At 41.8% G+C, this 24,866-nt stretch overlaps 1 protein-coding gene across 5 annotated transcripts in view; it reads left to right on the top strand.

The window, feature by feature from the left end:
• The window catches only part of CNTN4 (contactin 4), a 783,747-nt gene that overhangs the window by 231,730 nt on the left and 527,151 nt on the right, over window positions 1-24,866 (top strand). The window contains exon 1 of one of the 5 annotated variants that reach the window (XM_081073437.1): window positions 23,681-23,817. The exons of the other annotated variants lie outside the window; for them this stretch is intronic. The gene's annotated coding sequence lies outside the window, so the exon portion shown is untranslated. Of the gene's footprint in view, window positions 1-23,680; window positions 23,818-24,866 lie in introns of those variants that run through there. 5 annotated transcript variants of the gene reach the window in all.

The following is a 24,866-nucleotide window of genomic DNA, read 5'->3' as shown; positions in this document are numbered from 1 at the left end:
AAGAAAAGAGAGAGAGAGAGAAAAAGTGACGCGAAATCGCAAATGTTCTCCTAATTTTAGATGTAGAGTATGACGCCTCCCCCCCCCCATTCCACGTTGTGGCTTTATCGTCAGGTTTTGAGTTCACGTAGCAGAATGTCAGGCTATATTAAAAAGGTGATACTTCCTTCCTCTTGCTTGGAAAGTAGAAATATACTTTAATTTTCAAGAAAGCGCAAAGTCCTTCTCCGAGGCAGAGCCCTACCTAGCAGCTAAGTGTAGAAATTGCAATACTGGTCACAAAGAAATAACGATAATAGTAATAGTGTGATGGATTAATCGTCTCTCAGTGAAATGACGCTTCCCTCTTGAGAATGTCTGAGTCTGTTTCCTCCCCTGTGATGCAGGGTCCAGGGGCTGTATTGGTGGTCTCCTCTCACACAGTTTCCCATAGGGCTGTGAGCTCACTGAGAACACAGCCCACAGCGCCAGTCTGCAGCCCCACTGCCACGTGTCCCGACCTGGTTAACTGAGTACCAATGCCACCTTTCATTTTAGAACACAGGGAGCATTTTTTCTAACGTTTTTGTTTTTTATTTTTACATCGCTCTGTTCTCTTTACTGCACATGGCTCACATGGCTGCGTTTATAGCTGGAAGCTACTAGAGAACTTAGTTTCCCATTTTTACAGACCTTACGTCATCAAATACATTTGTGACATTTAATATCTTTAAAAGCACTTAATATGGGACCCATGTTAATCATCCCGTGGTATGCTTAAAGCTATGAATTTGTTTTAAAAAGCTTACTAGTAATATTATGTTGGATGGAACTGTTTCATAAGCGATGCTTTGGTGTCTGGCAATCATAAAATGATCATGAAAATGACTTAGAAAAAAACTGGGTTAGAGTGTACCAGAGTCAAGTTCAATGACATCCAAGGGAGCGAAATGAGCAGGGGACAGAGCAGGGTGAGGTGGCAGAGCCATGAGTTGCGCCATGCTGCTTCTGTTTCTGTTTGATCTGACAACAGTGGGAGGGTAACTGCTTAATGAGATGATTTGATTCAAAACCATTTGCATATTTTCCATCACAGAAAGTGGTTCTTTCTGTAGTTTATGGAATGATTCTTTTATTTTATGGTGGTGCTCTCAAAGACAAGTATCCTTTAGCTTTTTCTTTTTTTTTTAACCAGTGAACGGATTATCTGATTGATTGCTTACCACTGTCAAAGTGTTTTTATCATGGATTCAAAGAGTCATAGAATTCTCCAAGTTTATCCCAGTGTTTCTCAACCAGGAAATGCATGTAGACCAGTTTTTCCAGTTACATGCTGGGTCCGACACCTGCCTCTCTCTGCAGGTCAGACAGGCATTGGGGGAGACCCCACCTCCTTGGTGAGCTTGCTAAGCTTCAGTCTCCCCCTGAAAAGCATGCTCTAAAAGCAACATCTAAGGCATAGGGGAAGTTATTGCCTAACTTGGGGATTTCATGATTCCATACTTACGTCGAGTGAGAATTTAAATCCCAGTTCCCCATTTGTGTTTGGGTGTAATTTAGAGATGGACATGAGGGGCGGGGAGGCGGGGTGCTTCAGTGATTTCTGCTCTCTGTTGTACACTGGACCCTGCGTCTGTGGGGAAATGGATTGATACCTGAGGGTGTTCCGTCTAATCCTGGCTCCTGTGATCTAATTCAGTAAATGACCTCACCATTCGTCCTATCAAGCCAGCCAGAAATTGGAGCCGTCCTCAAGCTTCGCTTCCCACTGAATTTGGAGAAAGACCAAACACCCTTTTCAGGGCTCACACATCCCTGTATCTTTCAAGCCTCTTTCGTAGCATTTATTCGAAGTACTTGCTACCTTTTAAAATTCTACTCACATGCCACTTTTCAAAAATCTTATCCGCCGAATCCAGTGCTCCGAATCTTCTCCACCCTTCCCCAGTTTTCTTTTTTCATCCAGTGTTTGTCACTGTCATCTGTCTGTCTGTTCTGGAATGTGAATAGAAGAGGGTACGGCTTTGGTCCCGCAACTGATAAACCCCAAATGTCTAGAATGGTACTTTGCACACCGGGATCTCCATACATATTTGTTGAATATTTGAATATCCGTTTAATATTGAACGAGTGACTATATTTATGTTTTATCATTTAATTTGTGTTCCCCCATTAGACTAAAAGGCATGAAGACAGAGAATATCCTATGTTGTTTGCTTTTTGTGTGCAGGATTGTAGCCCTAGTGTGTTGCATATAATAGTCATGTAATACATATTTTAAAAGAATGAATTAGTCAAGAAAAGGAGTTGGAATAATTTTAATATTTACATATCTATTAAATTTTCCCTCTAGTCCTCAAAGAAGCTCAAAGCTAATGTGATGCTGGTTTTCATTAAATAATTTCCTTTGGTAGGTGATGATTGGGAAACATGCTAAATAATCAAGTGCATGCAGTTCTAATATTTATAATACAGCAGTTGGCCAAGTCCTCTAAGTATACAAATATATTTTCAGTGGAGGAATTAAAACTGGATTAAAACCAGCATCTGATTACTTTGTGCTGTTTGGTTTAGCTAAGAACAATTTCATCTCATTTAAATAAATAATCATCATGTTTTTAATATAAATGATTCTACAGACTCTGCTAAAAAGGGTTTATGTTGCTGTTTAGAGTAGGAGAGTTGTATAAATGTGACCATTCTCACAATAACCTTTTATTAAACCCTCCAGAGGGGTCAATGACAAGCATTTACAGTAGCCTTGACTTTATCTATCTATCTATCTATCTATCTATCTATCATCTATCATCTATCTATCTATCTATATATCCCTCTATCCATCTATCATGTATCTATGTATCTATTTTTATGGAGGACATATGCTTCAGAAGCTTAAAACTTAAAGGACTGGAGCAGAAATACAAAGGAGGCATAAGTGGGTTTTAGTGCTTGCTGGAGGCACAGAAATATGATAATTGTGTGAAGGTTTTGAAAATAATGGTTTTATGTTATTGATCACCTAAAAGATGAACATTGTGGGTGGAAACATGTGATAGTTTACAGAATCTAAAGGGCATTAGAATGTGTAGTTAATTGGTGCGCTCTTCTTTGTTAGCACCAGATGTGCCATACAAAATGCCGAAGAGCCTGTAGAGGAAGTGAGCCGATCCTTCAGAATCTCTGTATCAGGGACATCGTTGAATTTTGACACCAGGGTCCAATCTTTAGTGTTTTCTGGAAAACATGAATAAAAAGGAAAGAAATGCTTCCTTTTTACTAAGGGTGTTTCTTTTGGGGTTGGCGTGTAGAGCTCGGCCAGGTGTTCATTCTTTCATTCTGGAAGAGGAGAGAACAGGCAGGAGATGATGGAAAGAACAACTGACGAGGAATCAGAAGACCCAGAGACTACTGTCAGGCAGCCTCCGATAAATTGTTTGACCTTAGAAAAATCATTTTATTGCTAACCCGCCCCACTTTCTAACATTTTAAGGTAGGAGGAGTGTGAAGGTCAGAGGAATTAATCTCAAAGTTTCATCTAGAGATTACGGGGACTCGAGGCAGTGTTTTTTAGTGAAAGTCAGGAGAGTTGTGGCTTGAAATCTCAGTCTGAGGGCGATGGCTGGTTAGAGACCGGCAGGCCAGAGAAAGGGTGACCCTGGCTGAACCCAGGCCCTCTTCTCTAAAGCCGACTGCTCTTGTGTGCTTCCCAGGGTCACTGTGATTTTCCAATGGAGTGAGGGACATAGAGGTGCTGGTAATCACTGAAAGCCAAGGCAAAAATTAGATGATGTGGTTGGATGACGCCACTCTACAAAATGTATGTACTCTTAGAATGGGCTTGGTACCTGAAAGCGAGTTTTGTTTTCCATCCCCCCACTCCCACCCCAAGAGCACAATCTTTAGTGTTTGGCAACTTCTCAGCTGCTGTAAACATGTATTAAAAATCCCAATCTGCTAATGGGTTCTAAATAGGACTTTGATGTTTGGCACAAGAAGTGACCAAAATAGTATTTGGTATCCAAAACAAATATGAAGTTGCGATTTTAAAGCATTTATAATCATATTTGGGCAGATAGATTGTGTGTGAATATAGTATGCAGGAGCCTTTTAAAGAATTTCAGTTCTAGAAAAGCTTTTTAAAGGTCACCCTAATTAAAGCGATGTTTTTGAACCCATGTGAAGTAGACACTATTATGGGGAATTTCATTGCAATAACCCAGAATGGCGTTTCACTTACAGTTTGAACTTTTTATGGTTAATCTGGAAAGCAAAAATGATCTTTTTGGAGGTTCTTGATCTCTGACTGAAATGACATTTTAATCAATAATAACGATTTCTTCGCTATGATTAGGAGAACGGTGGTTCTCCAGGCATTAATAATTAGGCAGTTCTATTTTAGAAGCCCTCCAAGAACGGCTTCTTTGGTAAGGTAAGTATCCATCTGTTTAGCAAAGGAAAGCACTCCTCAGGTGGAAGGTGATGGTCACCCACACTTATTTACAATCCCTGGTCCTCGATCCCTGAATAATCTTTCTGTGGGGGGAACCCAGGATCAGCCATCCCTGGCCCCAGACGGAGACTCAGACAGCCCAGGTCAGCTGTGCGGGGCTCATCCAGTCCCTGAAAACCTTGCAGTGAAATTGGCTTCACGCTTCTTAACGCAGACAAACTCGAATATGTAGAAAGAAGAGCCATTCATTCTCTTTGGGGTCACCTCAGCTGTTGGTGTCGTTTAACTTAAAAATGGTCCCACTGTCCTAAGGTTGCTAGCACCTAATTGGTCCTCACGGAGTAGGGTCTCATGAGGGCTGTGTCATCACACAACCAGACATCTCTGGAGGCGTCACTCTGTTGTACCATGTCTGTGTGTAAGGGAGGATACCCTGTGGCCCTTGTGGGCTATCCTGAAGGGACAAGCCCTATCTGATCAGCACAGCTATGCCTCCAATGAAAAGGAATGGTTAGAAGCAACAAAGTATTTATATTTTAGTCATTAGACACGAGTGATCATGAAGAAATTAAAAAGTCTCAAGTGCCAAAATGATCATAAATATAGAAAATATAAATGAATGTTGAAATTTTTATTTAATGATGAAATGGAACAAAGATCACATTATTTGTTCTGTGAAAGACTAATCAGGTGTCACCACTTGAAATATTGATATAACAAATGAGAAAAAGATGAGTGACTTTTCTGAAATTCTAGACCCATATTTAGATATAACAGCATTTTATGCCATAATCTATTACTTACTTTAGCAAATTTACTATAATTTGATTATTATTATATTGACTGATATACTTTAAAAATTCAAAAGTCCATCTGACAATATACACAGAATGGGATGTCTTAAAAATTCATTGTGTAAATCTGTCCCAAAGAGCTTTTATGAGACTGTGTATTAAATTTGAACTTAATCAAGTTAATGACAGTGGACAGTTTCTCGTGTTTCTAAATACATGGCCTGTGTTTTCCACAAAATACAAGTTGCTACCTGCAAATGTTTTTTGAAGCATTATTTTGTGTTGCAGAGGCTCATCTGATAGAGAAGTGATTTATAGACAGGCTGTAGCTTTGCCAAAATGTTGTGCTGTGTCTATTTCCCTTGGTATATCACAAGTCATACCTTCTCCCCCTCACTTTTTTTTTTTTTCCGCCTTCTTTTTCTTTTTCTTCTACTCCTTCCCCTCCCCACCCCACTCACTGTAATACTGAAGGGAATGGGTCATCTTGAAGATAAAAATATATGTTACGGTGGCCTTCTTCTCTTCAGAGCCTTTCAATTCTCAATAATATGAGTGCTCAGCTGCTCTGGTGCAAAAGGCCACACAGGTACATCAGTTAAGTTTCAGGTCCCATTCTGCTTTTTCTCACGATGGAGGAGGCGACGCAGAAAGCTCCCGTCCATTCCTGAAAGGCTATGTGTCTGGAGCCAAACGCAACTCTCGTTCCCAGGGGCCCGCCCTGCTCTGAACACCTCCAAGCGAAAATGAGTCTTCTTCTCTTTCTTCTTTATCAGCCTTCAATCACCGTTTTTATGTCAAGAAGTGTCACCAGTTTTATGTGCCTGTCCACATTTCATAAAGTGAGAGGACACATGATAAAAATCTAAGAATAGCATCATAAATCATCCGTGCCTCTGAATTGCTTGGAAATGTTCGGTGCCTTGGTTTGGCTCCAGATGTTCAAATGGCCCCTTTCATACCGGCCTGACACATGTCAAGTGGAAAAAAAATAAAATAAAAAAAGCAAGCAGCTGGTTCTACACAACCTCTGCTGCTCACTTGCAGTTCAATCTTTGGTGTCTTTTCCTTTCTTCTTCTTCTCTCACTTGACTATTTACTGCAGTATAGAAGGGTGGCCTACCCACCTTTCAGGAAAGCTGTTTTCCACTCATGAAAGGTAGAGAAATGTGGGGCGAAGGTCATGTTGAACCAGGCCTGTGCTGGGGGCTCCCCCCGAAACGTGACGACCCCAGTAACCCATGGATCAGACAGCAAGTGCTTTGCTGTGTTGCGCTGTTCTTCTCGTTGTTCCCACCGAACTATTTCGTTGAAGCAGAATTATTTATTCCCTCGTCCAAGTCAGAAATTTGCCCGTGTGGTGCTCTAGGAAGTCCCAACAATGACTGGTGGCCACGGAGGCTGAGCTACTGGGTCGCACAGAGGCAGCTCCGCTTTCCTTCTGTGGAGGGGCAGCTCTGAGCAGTCAGGAAGGGCTTCAAAGAGGCGCGAGGACTGCAGTGGGGTTTGCAGTGGAAGTGCCTGCATGTCTCCAGGCCATCGCTGAGATAAAGACAAGTGTTTCCGGTGCCTCAAGCACAGTCCACTGTTGTACCTGTTTGTTTAGGTCTTTTTACCTGGAGAATTTCTGTGTCTCAATTTTCAAGTTTTCTCCTTTCTGTATAATTTTGTGGAAAGAGGCCTTTGTATGTAAAAAAAAGTGTACGGTTTACATTTAATAGGCTGTAATGCCTCCACTTTGATGGGGGCTGCCCCCGGCCCCCTGGTTGTATGCTGACCACATGCTGATTCGTTCTCCATCCGTGTGCGGGTCTGAGACACAGCTGTATGGACGCAAAAAGGAAATGGCTGACGGCTCTCCTTCGGTTTCGAGACACCAAGTCCAGCAATTGTTTTTTTTTGTTTGTTTTTTCTTAAACATGAAGGTGTTTTTAGTGTTTTCGATTGCTCCACTGTCGGACAGGATGTGAATGGCTTGTGTAGCAGACTGAACGGTGCTTCATTATACAGAGTATTAATAGAACAAGGGGTCTTCTGGGCTCGGCACAGCCTTTGTCTCCTTCAGCCCCACACGGGCAGTTATGTCACCAGGGACTTGTCGTGCCCGTGTCCTGTGAAAGCTTTGCTCTCTGGACATGAGATGTCCTCACAGCCCAGGTCAGGCAGGTTTGGGTGTCTTTGCACGCCAACACATTAATTTTCGATTTGAATTTATTAAAAAAATAAAAAAAGCTCCCTTATAGCTCAGGAGATAGTAAAACTGAAGCTACCTACAATATTTATAATATATGTTTGCATACAATATTTTTAACAAGCACACAGGGTACCAACACGGAGGTTTCTGCTTCCAGAAGAATGGGTTAGCAGCAGGATGGATGGGCCCCCCCAGCTGTTGTGATCACATCACAGTTTTTAGGTTTTCTGTAGAAAGGAGTAATTGCTCACTTTTTCTTTATTTGGAATAGGTGTAGTGTAAAACCTAGAGGCCCCAAAGATGGAACTTGGGGCTTGAATTCTGATTACCCATTGCTTTACTTTGAGTAAGATAAACAGATTCAACAGGAGCCCAAAATGCAGTGATATGATAAAATAGAATTTTATTCCTCAAGTTCATAGAAATCCAGACAGTTTCCATGTGTTAGGAGTGTGGGATGGAGGCAGTAATACTATCTACATAGTCCTTCCGGGACCCAGACACCTGAGGGGTCGGCCCCTTTCCTGTGTGCCTCCCAGGGCCATTCTGGGCACCCCTACTCCAGCATCGGGGTGAGGGAAGCATGACACCAGCGCATGAGGGCTGTTACAGGACAGCCCCCTTCCATTCACATCAGATAGACTTCATCCCATGGCCTTGCTTGGCGGTACTAATGGGAATTGGGGAAATACCCTCTAGCACAGTGCCTGGAAAAAGGAAAACATGGGTCTTGGGGGACAGACAGGTAGCTACACTTTCTCATTTCTTCTTCCAGTCAGTATGTTTAGGGAGCGACCTGTTCATTTGGCTTCGTGCTGGGCTCTGTGTTCATCGTTTCATTGGCCCATTGGCCTCCCCAGGGTGCATCAGGGAACCCGCTAATGTATCTCTCGAGGGAGAGAAAGGAGAGTAAAGATTCAGGGAAAGTGTATGGGAACTTGAGACTTCAGGCTCAGGATCTTTCCTCTTTCTTTTTGAGAAGGGAAGGATTACAAATAATCCAGTAGTGTCATTATTTCTTTATTTTTCTGCCCTTGGAGTCAGCCTTTGTAAGAGGAGAAGTTGCTTTGTCATTATTAGCGTTCTGGAAGAGTGCATCCCTTTATTTGGTACTAGAGGAATGGAAAGGTTGCACTCCAGTTCCACCACCTTTCCAGTGGACGACGCTTTGTTAGCGAGCATCTATATGTACACAGTTTTCGTTGTCATGTAAGTTTAATGAGGGCAGACATGTTACTTGTGTTTCTCATACTTCCCATCCCTTGCGTAGCACATCTTCTTATTCTGTGTGTGGGAGGGGGTGATATTTGACCCTTTAAATGGGGTCCTGGAATAACTGAAGCATCATAAAGGCTCGAGACAGTTTTTTCTGATAATCAGACCATGTAGCTCATTTTGCTTTAACTCTGCTTCGCTTTCTTTCCTTCCTTTCTCCCTCTCTCTTCATTCCCCTTTCCTCCTGCTCTGAGACTCCCTCCCCTTTCCTTCCCTCCCCTCGCCTCCAGATGGTTACCAATATTGATGAAAATCCTCCAGAAGCAGGCAGCTCTGCCTCGTGCAGAGGGAAAAAGCATAAGGTTGTAGGTTCTGGGTTTTGTTCTCGATCCTGCTGCTAACCTGCGATGGTACCTTGGGTAGACAACTGATTTATTAATATGGCTGACCTCAGTGTCCTCATCTAAAAAAGGAGGATGGACCCACTGTATACAGTGGCCTTTTTCAGCTTGTCACCTAGTGGCCGGGTCAGTGGAAATTGTTGGTTTAGGGCCATGCGATGGATGTTTATAAAGTAAAACATGGTGTGGGGGCAGAAGATCTCATTTCTGTTAAAATCTAGTTTTTGAAATCAGAGCTGGGATCTGAATCTATGGTCACCATCCCATTCAGCTACATGACCTTGAGAACAATATATAACTGCTCTGAAGTACAGTTTCTTCATCAGCTTAAAAACTTGTGGGTTACAAGAGTATCCGCTTCATAGGGTGTGGGTGAGAATCTAGTTAGCTATTATTACCTGTCCAGTAGCACTAGCACTCAAAGAAATGTAGACATTTGAAATAAAAAGGTCATTCCCTTTCTTCAGTCCATTGTTTTTGTATAGAAGTTAGGGCAAATAGGGTGAGATTTTGCCCACGGAGTGCTTCATTTTTTTGTGTGAACCGTGGCGGGCATCTCAGCCTGGGGGGGGGACCCGAGTTTGCCTGGGTAGTGGTCAGGTCTAGAAATCTGATGTTCTCTTGATTGTTTAAGTCCTTGGGATAAAATACCAAAGAGCCCTGAGATCAGATATTGAAGAACGGATGGAGGCAGGAAGGAGTTGAACAAAATGAAATGAGTGTATAAAGCTCATTTGTAAAGCTCTGTGGGACAGGTGAGACTCAGCATTAATGTGAATAGTGCTGGTGTTTACCACTCTTTGCAGGACCCTATATTTTAAGAACAGTTTGCAAGCAAATTAGTTTGTCTGACATTACTCCCATGGGCTAAGTAAATATTCTCACTTTACACCCATGGAAATGTAAGGAAATGGCCACTTAGCCTGAGTCACTTACTACACTGACTATTACCACGTTAATTGTAGGCAGGTTTGCCTTGCTGATCATGCATGCTTTGTGGCTTTTATTTTTTTCTATTTCTATCCCATTTGAGATTACACTGAATAACTTACTCTCTCTAGTGTTTAGCTTCACCTGCACAACAGGGGGCATGAAAGAGAGTAGGGCAGATTAGACACTTCTCTTCAGCTTCAAAGACAGCTGGCAACTCCGTGGTTTCTGGATTACTTGATTCATAACTGACCAGCTCCCATCCTGATCATACGCGTTTCTTCTCTTCTGAATTCAGCCCTGTTGTGTTCTGTGCCTCAGTACCAGTCATTTCAGAATTTTTAAACCTTTGCCTTGCTCATCTTTTCTAAGGAGAGATGTACCCCAGTATTGGTTTCATCCTAGTTTGTTTCTGGGCTCAGCTTGGGAACCAGATCAGGTTTGACTCACTTCATTACCTAGATCTCACCTGTCGGAACATCCTGGGGACAACATCCACACCCTCCGGCACGTTCTTTTCTCTTCTGAAATGTGGGATCAGTAAATCTGCACTGCATGGTTCTTGCGAGGCTTACATGACATAAAACGGGAAGTACTTATGAGCGTGTCTGGCACGTGCTACAGTCTTCCTACAAGTCTACAGGTCAGGATGGAACTTTGAAGATTCTGAGATTATTTTATCCCAGTTAAAAATAAGTATCTATAAACAATTTGCAAATCATCTCAACTCCTTAATGGTGGGTCGACCAAAGTACCATGTTGGTTATATAATTTACGAAATTATATATCCTTAGAAGATATTGCATCCTTTGAAAACTATCTTGAGCTCATTGGAAGTATTTAGACAACATCATGTATCGTGGTATTTTTTTGCCAATAATTTGAAATTTTTCTAACAAAGGACCAGGTCCTAAGATCGAATTGCCTTTCTAGAACTGTGTAAAATTTTAAAACTATAATGTCCAACTGACAAAGTTTAGTGTTCTTCCGGAATCCTTCAGCAGGCGCCAGCTTCACTCACACACAGAAAATAGTTCCGATTTGCTCTGGCGACAGTGTGTGTCACCAGAATTCTGTGAGTTCTCTTAGAGGAGTGTTAAACCTGACCACTCCACAGCTTCATGTAAAAAACCCAATTTATACCCTGTTGAGAATGGCTTAACTTTTCTTTCCTACCCTTTTTGTGTGGTTCTGATTTGTTCATGTGAGTTTAGGTTTCTCACCTCAGGCATTTTTCAGCCTAACCCATAATCAGTATAAGAGGAACCCTTTCTGAGAATTGTGCCCTTGTCTCTGACAGACTTCCCTTGCACCTCTGTTCTGCTTATTTAAGTGATGGTTATTTGAGTTCAAATTACAGGCAGATTAGAACCAAAAATAAGGAACACTTCTCTTTGCCTCTGATTCGGCGCTTTCCGTACTGTGTGCTAAATGACAGCAGTGTGGTAACGTATGCTCAGGGGTGAAGTCGGAGAACGGTGGCATCGGACAGAGTTGAGAAATAATGGGTTAAAAATGAGAAAAATAGATTCACTGACCGCCGAAACTCTTAACGGACCTGATGTTGATTTGGAAGGTCCAATGTATTACGCAGAATTTCCCAGACTTCTATGGTCACAGTCGTGAGCGGGACGTGGCTGTCAGAGGAACAGTCTCACACACGTGTGTCTTCCCACAATGTCAGATTTTATTAGAATAAAGCCATGGATCTCGTCCTACTGACTCGGTTTCCCACGAGCATTAGCCAGGGCTCCAGCCAGAGGGCAGCCTCCGATTGTCCAGGGAGAGCAGTTTCACACGAGAGGGCCACATAGGTTTGCAAACAATAGGGTTAGGCAGGCGAACAGTCTTACGAAAGAAGAATGAGATAGTCCGGTGTTCAGCGAGAGTCCCTTAAGTACTGGGGTGCGTGTCATTGGGCGTCAGGCCAGGCCGGTGAGACAGTCAGGAGGCCTGGCTTTGAGCGCCCCATCTGGGACGAGCGCAGGTGCGGCTGGCAGTTCGACCGTCAGCTGAGGCCGGAGCAAGGAGCCGTCAGAGGGCTCTGATCTTATGCTGGGGGCCGGGTGCGGTGCCCGCATCTGCAGTCTGAAAAAGTGGCCCTGTGGTCACACTCCAGCCTGCGCCTGCAGTTACCTGGTAGAGGGTTCCCTGGGCACGCCTTTCAAGGGAGGCTCTGGCAGGACTGTCACTCTGTGACTGACGCAGCTATAGGAATTATGAGAGTCCATTTTGTGTTCATAATGAATGCTCTATGTAGACACAGATCCTAATTCACAGGATAATAACCTTTCCCAATTACCTGTCTAGCATGTGAATCCTTTTTATAACAGCCTTGCCGTGTGTTTGGCCAACCTCTGCGTAAATGTCTGCAGTAATGATTACCACTCACAGTTATGATGATGATGATGAAAATGACAATGACAGTTGCTACTTCTGCTTTCTACCTGCTCTCTACGCAGTTCATATATTAACTGTCTCAATCCACCCACAACCTTGTGAATCGATACTGTTTATTTTCCCCATTTGATGTCGGAGGGAACTGGGACCAACAGGCAGCAGGTAAACACAGCCCAGAGGGAGCTGCGTCTGACCTTTGGTCCTATAAAATCTTGTCAAGAGCCCAGAGATTTAATCACTATCTTGGCATGTAAATCTGTATCGATGTGCAGCCATTTGACACCTGCAATTGGCTCTAATAGCTTAATGATTAAAAGTGTGCAAGTCCTAATGTGCCACTTGGAAAAGTTTATCATTCCTGAGGTCCTGTTTCCTCATCAGTTGAACAAGAATAGAATGTGGGTCGGCTTTATGAGGTTGGGAGTGGAGCAAGTAACATATTCCATTGCATTTATAAAATGGAGCCCAGCACGTGGTAAGGGCACAGTAACCATTCGCCACTATTATTATTGCCAGTGTTGTTCTAAACAATCCTGAGAGGACGAGCCTATTCTTGGCCCAGTGTGCTGACAGACCTGTCTGAGTTTAGCAAATCTGAGCAAGTAGGAGGTAAACACTAGGACCCCTGAATGAAGGTGCCCCTATGGGGTGTGCTGTGCCCCCACCCAGGCTTTCTTCCTGCAGCTTCCAAAGTCATGTGACAAAGCACCTATGAGATTACATTAGGGTGGGCAGGGCAAGCAATGAAATGTCCCTCCTGTGTAGATTTAATGTCTGAGAATGCCAAGGAGAGACAGTTATTGTGCTTCATGTTTTTTTAAACACAATCGATCAGGAAATCATGAGTGTCCAAAACAAATCTTATGTCAGAGGGCAGTGCCAAGCCCAGCCAAACCAGGACTTAAATAAAGGCGGTCCCTCTGTGGAAGTCCCTTAGCTGTGACAGCCAGGAGGACTGGCCGTGGCCAGGCTCTTCGCCCCGCATTTCGGGCAGCTCCCTCCGGCTCATTTCTCTCTGGCTCCCAAGTCAGGGATGGACGCCTCTGCACTTGTGTGTGTCGTCTCTGCATGATATCCTTGGCTTCTAAATGGGAGGACCAAACTGTACTTATCATTTTACCTGTGTTTGAGGGTTTCTCTTTTTATGCGCACCCTGCCTCCAAGCGTATTCTGAAAGGAGATTGGTGGCATGGAGCCCCTTGGACGTCCCAATGTTTGAAATGAGTTTGGCTGGAAAGTCCCACTGCCTCCTCTCAGATGCTCATGGGGTCTCGTGCTCAGCCTGTGACCCTAACGTCCAGCGGTTCTCCCTCCTGCTGTTCCCCAGTGCAAATCGACCACCGTGTGGCTGTCAGAGTGATGTATTGAAAAGTCTAAGCACACCATCCTTTTTCTAGCTTAGACCATGGACCACATGTCTTCAACAGGATAAAGCCCAAACTGTTTACGATGCCGTAGAAGGTTTTAGGATGCAGCCTGGCCTCACTCTTCCGCCTCCTTCATTCCCCTTTTCTCTTTAGTGACATCAAATCCCTTACAACTTCCTGACGAACACCACCAGGTCATAATTCCGTGTATCGTGTGTTACCCTCGCCGCCCAGGACAACCTGTTAGCATCTTTGTCCTTCTCCCCAGTATTTCCTGAGCAGCGTCCGGGTGTGTTGTCCACAGTAGATGCTTGTGTGAGTTTCCTGGCGCTGCTGCAACCACGCAGCAAACACCGGGCGGCTTAAAACAGCGGAAGTGATATTCTCCCCCAGTCTGGGGGCTCGAGTTCCAAAATCAAGGCTCTGATGGGCCTGCTCCCTCTGAACCCTTCCTGCCCCTCCCTGCTTCTGGTGTCCCCAGATGTTCGGGCTGTGGGAGCAGAACTTCTGTCTCGGCTTCTGGCTCACTTGGCCGTCTCCCGTGTGTTTGTGTGTGTGTGTGTGTGTCTGTCCAAGTTGTCCTTTTCTGATGAGCACACCACTCGTAGCGGGCTGTGATTGGCCTGACAACCGTATCTGAACTTGATCACATCTGCAAAGATGCTCTTTCCAAATAGGTCACAGTCACGGGTCCCAGGGGTTAGGCTTCCACATCTCTTCTTGGGAGGACAAAATTCCACCCATCAGGGTGCTCCATCTGTATTTGACAAATGAATGAATGATTGCATGTGTGCTCGGCCATCACTTCTGTGAAATCGGTTCATGTTCCAAAGAGAGGTAATCAGCCAGCCCCACATCAGTGTACTTTGGCCATCCTATTTATTGTCCCATCACAATGTATTTGTTGATATGTTTGTGTCATTAGTGAGACCATGAATTGCTCAACGAAGGGCCGGGCACTATTTATATCGCAGTGCCTAGCGTGGTCCCTGGAAGGGAAGAATGGATTCTAATTTAGCTAAATCTCTGCTTTCATCCTGAGTGGGTTATTTTTCTTTTCCCCCTCAAAATTGCATTGCTGTCTGCTCACCCTTTGTGTGATGGCAGCCGAGTGGCCAGGTGGTGCGGTTGCGATATTGACATGTCCAATTCATAGTCTTTTTCTGTGGGAGTTTTTTCCTGTAACCACTTCAGACAATAAAGAATGCTTTTATCATCTGGGGCCAATTCCGCTAACTAGCAATATCCTAAAATACTATAATAATCTGTTTTTTTCTTTCTTTGGAATTAGTTTAAATTGTTGTTTGCAAAGTCGGTTTGTGTTGTATTTAAAATATTTACTGGAAAAGATGTTTGTATTTTTAGCAGTAATTTTTGGAAAAGTTTATATAAGGGGAACAGTAAACATTTCACATGCTTGAAGCTAGAAAATTTCTAAGGAGATGTCGGGAACTTGCAAATCTGTTACTGTTAGTTACTCTCAGCTAAAAAATGGATGGCTAAGGGCAATTTTCCTCTTTAGAAACAAAAGGGAAACTTACCTCAGCAAATTATTTGTTAAATATTATGTTCTCCTTTCAAAAATGATTTGGGGTGGGTATAACTAAAACCCATACATAGAGTAGTTAAAGATAAATTGAGAATACAAAAAAATTATTTAGCACAGAGGAGAAAATTACAAAAAGAATTTGAGATAAGACGTAGCCACAACTGAGCATTTTCCTGCGGGTAGGTAAAGGAAAGAACAAAATTTATAAAAGTCATACATGTAGCAAATCCACCAATACCTCCTTTTTCCTTTCTCCTCGTCGGCTGGCTTGGTATCTTTATTTCAGGAAAAGTACCTAAGGGAGAAAAGCACTTGAGTTTCGAACTTGTTCACCTTAAGTTTTGAAGTGATTTTCTATATCAGTTATTACATGCTGCTGTGGTAATAAATAAATGTTCCCTTTGCATGCCATCTCGAATCATTCAAATTCATAAAACCGATCCTTATATTAAATGCACGTAACGTTAAATGGCTTAAATATTTTAAAAATATATAGCTACATTAAAAAATTACCTAGTTGTGACACACTCCATTCTGTTGTTACATGTCTCTTAAAAATGGTTTGGTGACCCCAGGATGTGAGTCTGCTAGTCACGGGACATCATGTCTTTACTAACAGTTTGCAGGTCACTTTTAAACGTGTTACCTGATGGATGACTTATTTCTATGATTCTCAAGACAAACCTTTATCCGCAATTTGAAGAACATTTAAACGTAAAATTGACATAGAGCATTGACGCCACTATGAATTTATTTTTTTAAATCAAAGGAAATATGATTTCTGTGTCGTTTCATTTTGACTATGATGTCAAAATAAATTTTAAAAACATAATAATACCCTCTGTTATTTTAAGTAGTCGGTTTTTTATTAACTAAGATATCGGGCTACATTATTACTTGACTAATAAGTGAAAGAAATATTTCATAACAGAAATAGCTGAAAAATTGTCAACTTTATTCTAAGGATTTTAATAATCATAAACCTGAAAGTAGAGAATTGGATGAATTTCACGTTTTCTTTTATTTCTAAGCTTTGATCCAAAAATCCAACTTTTAAAGGAGGTTTTCTTGTTTTGTTTTGCTGTTTCTCCTATGAGAGTTGTTACACTGGTTTTAAGGGACATACTCCCATTATTCTTCATTTTTTCTTACGTTCCACCCATTACAGCTGACCTGTAGGTGTCATCAGAAGGCAGAAAACAAAGAGCTGGTCTTCCCAACAGCAATGTGGGAACCAAATTGGTTTTAAAATTGCCCTGTGCCACATGAGCTGTGGGGTTCTAGACGCATGCCATCAGCTTCTCTGAAAACGTGGCTGAAATAATACTTAGGGCCCATCGGTTCCGGTTTCCCTATAACAACTTCACTAACTGTGTTATTATGATCTTTGGGGATGGCTTTTATACCAAATTTAGTCAATAGAGCTATTTTTTAAATACATGAAATTGAGCAATGTGTGTTTTGGAAAACAATTTTCAAAATTTCATCTCTGCAAAAGGTACTTAAAATGCAGAGCTAAATGCTAGGAACATTTTTCGATGAGTGGCAGATATGTTTGGGTCAAAGTTTCCAGGTGTTATTAGGAGCATAATACACTGTGTACATGGGGTTAATCTGTCTCATGATGGAGTGTTTGGATGTGAAATGTATAAAAAGCAGGTATATTGTACCTGTTTCCTTTTGCAACAAAGGCATGCCATGCGTAGAGGATGGAAGGCAGAGATTCGAGATGCAGTGTTGCACCCAGGTGAACCTATCTGTGGTCTGTCTGCCTCTTCTCTCGCCACTCTCTGCAGTTCACTATTCAAGCAGGATCTCTGGGCCTCACTCCCTGGCTTCCAGCCGTGGCCTGCATGGTTTCAGTGTGATCGGAAACCCCCTGGCCCATCTCATAGGGACTCTCACCACTGACGTCCTGTTCTCAGTCAAGAGGAGGCATCGCCCTCCACCCACATTCCCGTGACTCAAGCCAGCTCTCCATGTTGTTTCCAGAGTCAGTGTTCCCATCCTCCGGGGGCCTTGCCCTACCTGTGTCCTGACTCCCTCTTCTAAAACCAGTAGCCTTGTTCTGTTTTTCTGTCGCATTGCTGGAATTTACCTATTTATTTATTCCTTCAGCTCTCCTCTCTCTCCTTTCCTACTTTTCCTGTTTCCCTCTGTTTCTTTTCTTCCCTTCTATTATGCTCTACCTCCCTTGATAAAACACACATTCCATGAGAGAATGGGCCTTATCTCTGTCCTTCATTAACATGTCTCCATTGTCTAGAAAGGGGAAAATAGACACTTTATAGTGGAGAAATCTGATGGTCCCCACCCGAATCTAGTGATCAAAGTTTCCCTAGTCGGTCATGGGACAAATCAGTCATTTGATAGGTTGCACTGAGAAAGATACAAAAAGTTCACAAAAGAATCTAGTTAAATGAGGAAACATTGTAATCATTCTACAAAACAATTATCCATAATATTAAAAAATTTCAAGTACACACACACACACACACACACACACACACACACTACAAAGAAAGATTGAGGAGTTGTTCCACGTGAAATGAGACTAAAGAGACACGTCAGGTATATGGAGTGTGTGATATGAGATGTGTTCTTGCTCTAAAGGGCTTTGTTGTACAATGAGAGAAATCTGAATGAGGTCTCAGGTTAGATAACAGTACTGGGTAAATGGGTATTTCCAGATTTTGATAGTTTTATTGTGGTTATAGAAGAGAATGTCCTTGCTGTAAAGAAATACATATCTATATAGACATACATTAAACTATTTAGAGTTAAATAAATATTATATAGAGTTAAACAAATATTATAAACTATTTAGAGTTTAAATAAATATTAAATATTTGCTGAACTTTTGCGAGTTCAGCAAAAAACAGTGTGTTTAGAGAGAGATAAGAAATGATAGAGAAAATGTAGTAAAAGGATAAAATTTGGGCAATCTTGGGGAATCTGAGTGTACAGTAATTCTTTATACTATTTTCGCAACTTTTCTCTAAGCCTGAAATTATGAAAATTATAATTTAAGAAAAATGCATCAAGTCAAACTTTATATCTATATTATGGGAGAACAAACTGGCCACAAATAATCAATTTCAAATACTGATGCACCCTAAGTAAAAACCTTAAATATACTTAAGGAAATACATTGTATAACAGTAATGTTCTTCTTGCTTATAAACTAAATTGATGTGAAAACCAGAGATTTGTATCTTTCCCATTGAAATCATTGTAGGTAAGGTAGGGAACTTATGGTTTCTACTTTGAGAGTCACACATATAAATTCAGTGTCTTCGTGCAGTTAGTGATTGACGAATGACCTACATAGAATTCAAAGTTTTTCTTCCCCACTTCTTTTAATGTAACATGTTTGTAGAATTAGAATAGTTTTATGAAAAAAGATGCTGGACATATAAGTGAGACTTCATTAAGCCACTTTAATTTCTAAATAATGATGTTTTATTTATTTCTTGCAGTGGGAAACTTTGCTCAGAGAATTGCATCAGAGATGCAAGCATTTAATTGAATGCCTTTTAAATACCATGATCTCCAAAAAGGCATTTCCCTCTTCCAGAAGCTATATTATTCTTTAAGAACATTTTTTTTTCTTTCTTTTTTTTTTCAGGCTACAAAATAAAAGGTGTAGAGCATAATTCATAATGGTTGTGGTTATTATCTGGCCTAAAATTCTAATAACAGGTGTTCTTCATAGATTCTGAATGGCTGAACTATAATATGGGAGCCAGATTTAGTCTGTAATGGGTTCAGTCTTGACCTTCCCTGCCACACTCTCTGTGGGCATCATGCTAACATGATGAAATGACCGGCGTCTAAGGAGTGCCTTTGTTTATGGGGTTGGACACCTGCCACATCTTCAAATATAATACCTGGCATCCAATCCAAAATTACTGAAGCAGGAAAGTGAAACAGAGTGCATAATAAGAGTGTGTTAGAGTCGTTTATTGTAGGCTTATTGTAACTGTATGGATTCTGATGACCCACCAGTTTGGAAAAGTGTAGTAAAGCCTCTGGGGTAGGTGCTGTCAGTTTGTGGATTAGGTGGGTCAGATATAGAAACAGCATTAAGTAGCCGGAGCATGATTTTGTTTTCAACTCATTTCAGTCACCGTGTTGGTCATTGTGGAGCTCGGATTAGAACTGAATCTTCTCTCAATTGCATCCTGCTAGTCATGACCAGCCCGGAAAAATATTGTTGCCTGACCCCAAATTAGATGCTAAATCAAATTCGATTAGACTGTTTCTGAGCCTTCCCAAGGCCATTTGACTATCTTGTCCGAGGACAGGTGAGTATCAAGGACGCAAAACTCATCGTCACTTTGTTCCCCTGTGAGGGTGTGTCTTCAGGAAGTCCATAGTCAGCTGTGTCCTGGCAGAGAATTGATGGTTTGAGGTATACTTAGCTTCTCCCCCTTATCCTTTGTGACTTCCAACACCTCGTTTGGAAATGTTTTCTGCTTCAAACTTAGAAATGTATTGTCTCACAATTTTCAGGTTTAGAGGCCAAGACGAAGTGATCGGCAGGGTTGGCTCCTTCCAAGGGCTGTGTGGGAGTCTCTCCTGTACCATTCCTCTACCTTCTGCTGGTTTTGTTATCTGTGGAGAACCCTGGGCTGGGGATGTTTCCTTTATTTTCATGTCAGTGTTCAACCAAATGTCCCCTTTTATAAGGACATCAGTCACACTGGATTAAGGCATTAATTTAAATTTAACTAATTACCTCTGCAACAACACTGTTTCCAAATCAGATCACATTCTGAGGTTATGGGAGTTAGACATATAAGTTTTATCTAATGAGAATTCAATGTATGAATTTTTGGAAGGCCACAATTCAACCCATAAAATTTAGCATCTTTTCACAAACGCTTGAGGCTCTCTTTCCACCTCGTGATAGTGTATGACACAGACTGATCAGTCAGTCCTTTTGGTACATGTTTGTTTTTTCATAGACCTATATGAATATTTCTTTTTGTCTATTCTACCATACTTACATAGGTAGAGAAATATAGATATCTTAATCAGCAGATGTGTGCTTAATAAAATAATAAACACTTGTGTGTATTATTAGGTATTATTATTAGTGTATAATAATACTTGTGTGTATTATTATTAGGTCTGCCTAACTGTGAGATTACATAAAGTGAAATAACATTGGACATTTCCAATTACATTGCCTTATTTTTCTATTACTGTCTTTACATAATCTTGGTTTATATGAACTATAAATACCTGTTAGGTATCATTATCATCAAAGCTCACAGAAGATAAATGACACACCTGAAGAAATCACGTGAAAGACATGGAAGAATCACCATAAATCCACGATGGTGCCCAATGGAAATAATCATCAGTGTGAACTGAGACCCCGAGTAGGTGTCACAACTGCCACCAACCATCTCCTCACCATCACTGCTCTCGAACGGGTCCAGATATGTTACATGCCATTTATCTGGTTTAATTCTCAATCACTCGCCTAAGAGAAAGCTACTAGTCTCATTTTATAAATAAAATAAAAAGCCCGATTCAGGACTCGAGTTTTGGTCAGTGTTATCTACCATTATTCAACCATCAGTCTATCTTAGACTAACGCCCATCAGTGGAAGCTAAATTCTTAGGCATGCCAGTGAACAAGAGTGTGCATGAAGAGTGTCACTTCATGCATAAAGAAAGTGATTTTTGACTATTGAGAATGAAAAACTAAAAAAAGACCCAACAGCATAGCATCATCCAACTAGAACAGGGGTGTCCAAACTGCAGCCCGCGGTCCAACTGTGGCACACAATCCATTTTTTTTTTTTAAATCAAACCTAAGTGGTTTTTTTTTCTTTCTTTTTTCTTTCTTTTTTTTTTTTTTATTGGGGAAGGGGAACAGCACTTTATTGGGGAACAATGTGCACTTCCAGGACTTTTTTCCAAGTCAAGTTGTCTTTTCAGTCTTAGTTGTGGAGAGTGCAGCTCAGCTCCAGGTCCAGTTGCCGTTGTTAGTTGCAGGGGGCGCAGCCCACCATCCCTTGTGGGAATCGAACCTTGTGGTTGAGAGGACGCACTCCAACCAGCTGAGCCATCCAGGAGCTCAGCGGCAGCTCAGCTCAAGGTGCTGTGTTCAATCTTAGTTGCAAGGGGCGCTGCGCATCATCCCTTGCGGGACTCAAAGAATCGAACTGGCAACCTTGTGGTTGAGAGTCCACTGGCCCATATGGGAATCGAACCGGTAGCCTTTGGAGTTAGGAGCATGGAGCTCTAACCGCCTGACCAGGCCGGCCCCACACAATCCATTTTTAATTGGCCCGCAGCAAATTCAAAAAATATATTTAGTTTACTTAAATAAACCAGGTGAGGCAATACGTACTTCACCTCGAGTGAGTGGTCCGGCTGTTTGTGTATTTTACCGCATATGGCCCTTGGTAAAAAACATTGAAAAATGTTTGGACACTCCTGAACTAGAATAAAGGGTCCACTAGAGGGTGAGTGGGTAGAACTTAACGTGTCCAGGTACAGTCTGATCACAGGGGCAGGGGCTGGTCCTAGCCAATGGGGAGAGGGCTTCACAGGGGCGCTGTCTCAGACAATACTGAGGCATGGGCCTACATGGAAAATCTCTTTTTGATCTGCCCCTAACTCAAAGCCCACTTTAGTAACAGTGAGGACTGAGCCTCATGCCAATAAGTACATGAAAAAAGTGCTCAATGTCATACGTTATAAGAGAAATGGGAATTGTGTCCCTTCTAAATGGCTAAAGTGAAGGAGATTGACAGCAACACATTTTGGTGAAGACGTGGGACAACCAGAATTCTCATACATCATGGGTGGTGTGAAATGGTGGAACGACTTGGAAATAGTCTGACAGTTTCATAGAAAGTTAAGATGGATGCGCCTTATGACCTGGCAGTCACGCTCATGTGCAGAGGGATTTACCCAGAAGAATGGAAACATGCCTACAACGAGCCTTGTACGGAAACATTCATGGGAACTGCATTCATCATTGCCCAAAACCCGGAACTAGCCTCAGTGTCTGTGCACAGAAGAATGGCTAAGCAGACGTTCACGCAGTGGGATACGATACAGCAACAAAAAATGGTGATGTGAGTGAACCTAAAACGTGTTCAGTGAACGAGTTCCCACACAGAGGAAGACATACTGTGCGACTCCACTGCCATGGGCACTAGAATTGGCTCCATCCTCTCTAATGTTAGAAGTCAGTTCCCCTGAGGTCAGGACATCAACGAGGAAGGGAAACAGGAACCTTGTGGAGCTGTGAAAATGTTCTGTCTCGTGACAGGGCGATGGATTGGACGGGACACCTCAGACCTGTGCAGTTTGCTATATGGAAAGCATTCCTCAGTAAAAATAGCCTTTCAAAGCATCAGTGCTCATAGACCAAGGGGAGCCCGTGTGCTGAAGAAACTGCACTGTGCAGATTACGTGTGGCCGTGGGAGTGAGCACAAAACAGGCACACACGGCCCCTGCATGGTGGCTGTCCCCACTGAGCTGCCTCAGGTATGACGGAGAAGGAGACACACAGTACACCTGCAGCTGAAATGTTTTCTCAGAAATCTTGTGAAAGGCCCCTTTTTCGAAACAGCAGAGTGACATCCACCCATTTTTGTGTCCAGAGTGCCCTGCAAATTGAGTTACTTGCCCACGCCCCCCACCTCCTGCATCCCATGTTGTCCTCTGGACTTCCTAACGCTCCAGATGCTCATTTAAAATGATACAGTTATGCTCTGGTTTCTCTTCAGATCGTATAAATCTTTCGCCTTTTAAAATGATACAGTTATCCCTTCGAATCTCCTGAGCTCAGAGAGAGAACTCCCGTGGTGCTGCAGCAAATCCTGCTTGTGCCAAGGCGGTACTAATTTTAAAACTCAAGTGTTATGTCTGGGATTTTATTTATTTTATTTTTTTATTAACCTCTCCGAGAACTTTTCTGTGCTGTCATCCATACATCAGAGGATTATGAAAGAAGGAGTCAAAGTGGCTGTTTCCTTCTAAGGCTGTAATTTGGCTCCATGAATTATTAATTATTAGACCGGTATGGCATCAGCCCCTCCTGACCCACTATAAATTTGAAAGGCTCACCTTGTCGGTTATCATCGAAGGAGCTGCAGTCACGTAATTCTTACCACTTAGGGCTCTGTGCTGTGTTAAACGGATTTAGAATATTCAAGCCACGAAACTACTGAAATAAAACCCAAAGTAGAGAAGGTTTTTGTTAGTTTGGGTTTTTGTTTGTTTGTTTGTTTGTTTTTCTGCGAGTGGATTTGAAATTCAGTGGTAGGGAGCAGGTGTGGATTGCATCCCGGGTTTTCATTGTTGGAAGGACGGAGCTGTTTCATAGATACACAAGCAGATGACAGGACGGGCAAAAGACTGTGCTTGGTGAGAACTGTCTGAAAGTAAAGCTTTGGAACCTCTGACATCTCTGCTGCTGTTAAGGAGGAAATAAATAATTCACCAAAGACCGAAGTTGTGCGAAAGTTAAGTTCCGTATTTATTGAAAGCAGACATCTGACATAGTAAGTACATTATTTTTCATGTGCGAATTATAGCCCTTGAAGAGAAGCAGGGACCAAGGATGTGTGACCCCTTTTGTTTCTGGCTGGAATACTTAGCTTTAATACTTGATGAAGCCGCCCGTCTTCCTTGGTTCGTTCTCTCTTTAATATGTATTGTCATTTTCTTTCAAAATTTGATGTAGAAAAATATATGAGCTTAAGTTCTGTTTCTTTTTGTGAACACCAGATTAGTCTCATTGTATGTGCAGGATTTTTTTTTTTTTTACTAATTTCTGAATATTTCATAAGTGTTCTCTCCACATAGGCACACATCTGACTCTGTCAAATTTAGACAATGTTCTTAACTAATAGTGCAAATACCACACTGCTCAACATGACAGCTTAAAGAAGGAAATTACACCAAAGCTCTGATCTCTTCAATGATTTTGAATTGGTGGTTTTAGCAATATAAATGTAAGTAAGGTAGACATATATGTTGTCGTCAGCTATGCTAAAATAAATGTATTAGGTTTCACTAACTTAGCCATTCTCGGAGATTTTTTTAGAAATAAATTATTTTGCTAAATCTCTGGAAACTCTCATATATTAACAGAAATTTCAATAGCTTTATTACTTTGAGCACACTGCAGTGGTCCTAGGTCTATTTGACCTAAATTAAAACAGATCACATTTTTGCAAAATAATTCTATGGTGTTGGAGACTAGAAAGGAAATTCATTCTATCAAAATGGCTAAGTGTGAAAATGACTTGGGAGCTAAAAATAACTTGATTATGCCCTGTTGCTTCTGTATAGCCACTTTGAACAAATTGACAAGCTAAAATTTTTTTTGAATATTGTATGACATTAAAGTATTCAGAATAGAGATGATTTTCATTGTTAGGCCCAAGAGGCCACGGAGTGACAAGTAGTACTTCAAAGATAAATGACAGTGCATCAAAATTCTGAAAACTCCTATAATTTTAAATATGCTTGAATAATAGCATACATATCCAAAGGGTTTCCTGAAAGAGAGAGACTATGTCACCTAACTGTGGGATGTATTGAAACA

This window comes from Rhinolophus hipposideros, assembly GCF_964194185.1.
Source record: "Rhinolophus hipposideros genome assembly, chromosome: 14".
NCBI lineage: Eukaryota > Metazoa > Chordata > Mammalia > Chiroptera > Rhinolophidae > Rhinolophus > Rhinolophus hipposideros.
Note: the sequence above shows the minus strand (reverse complement) of the source record. Positions and strands in the feature narration are given on the sequence as shown.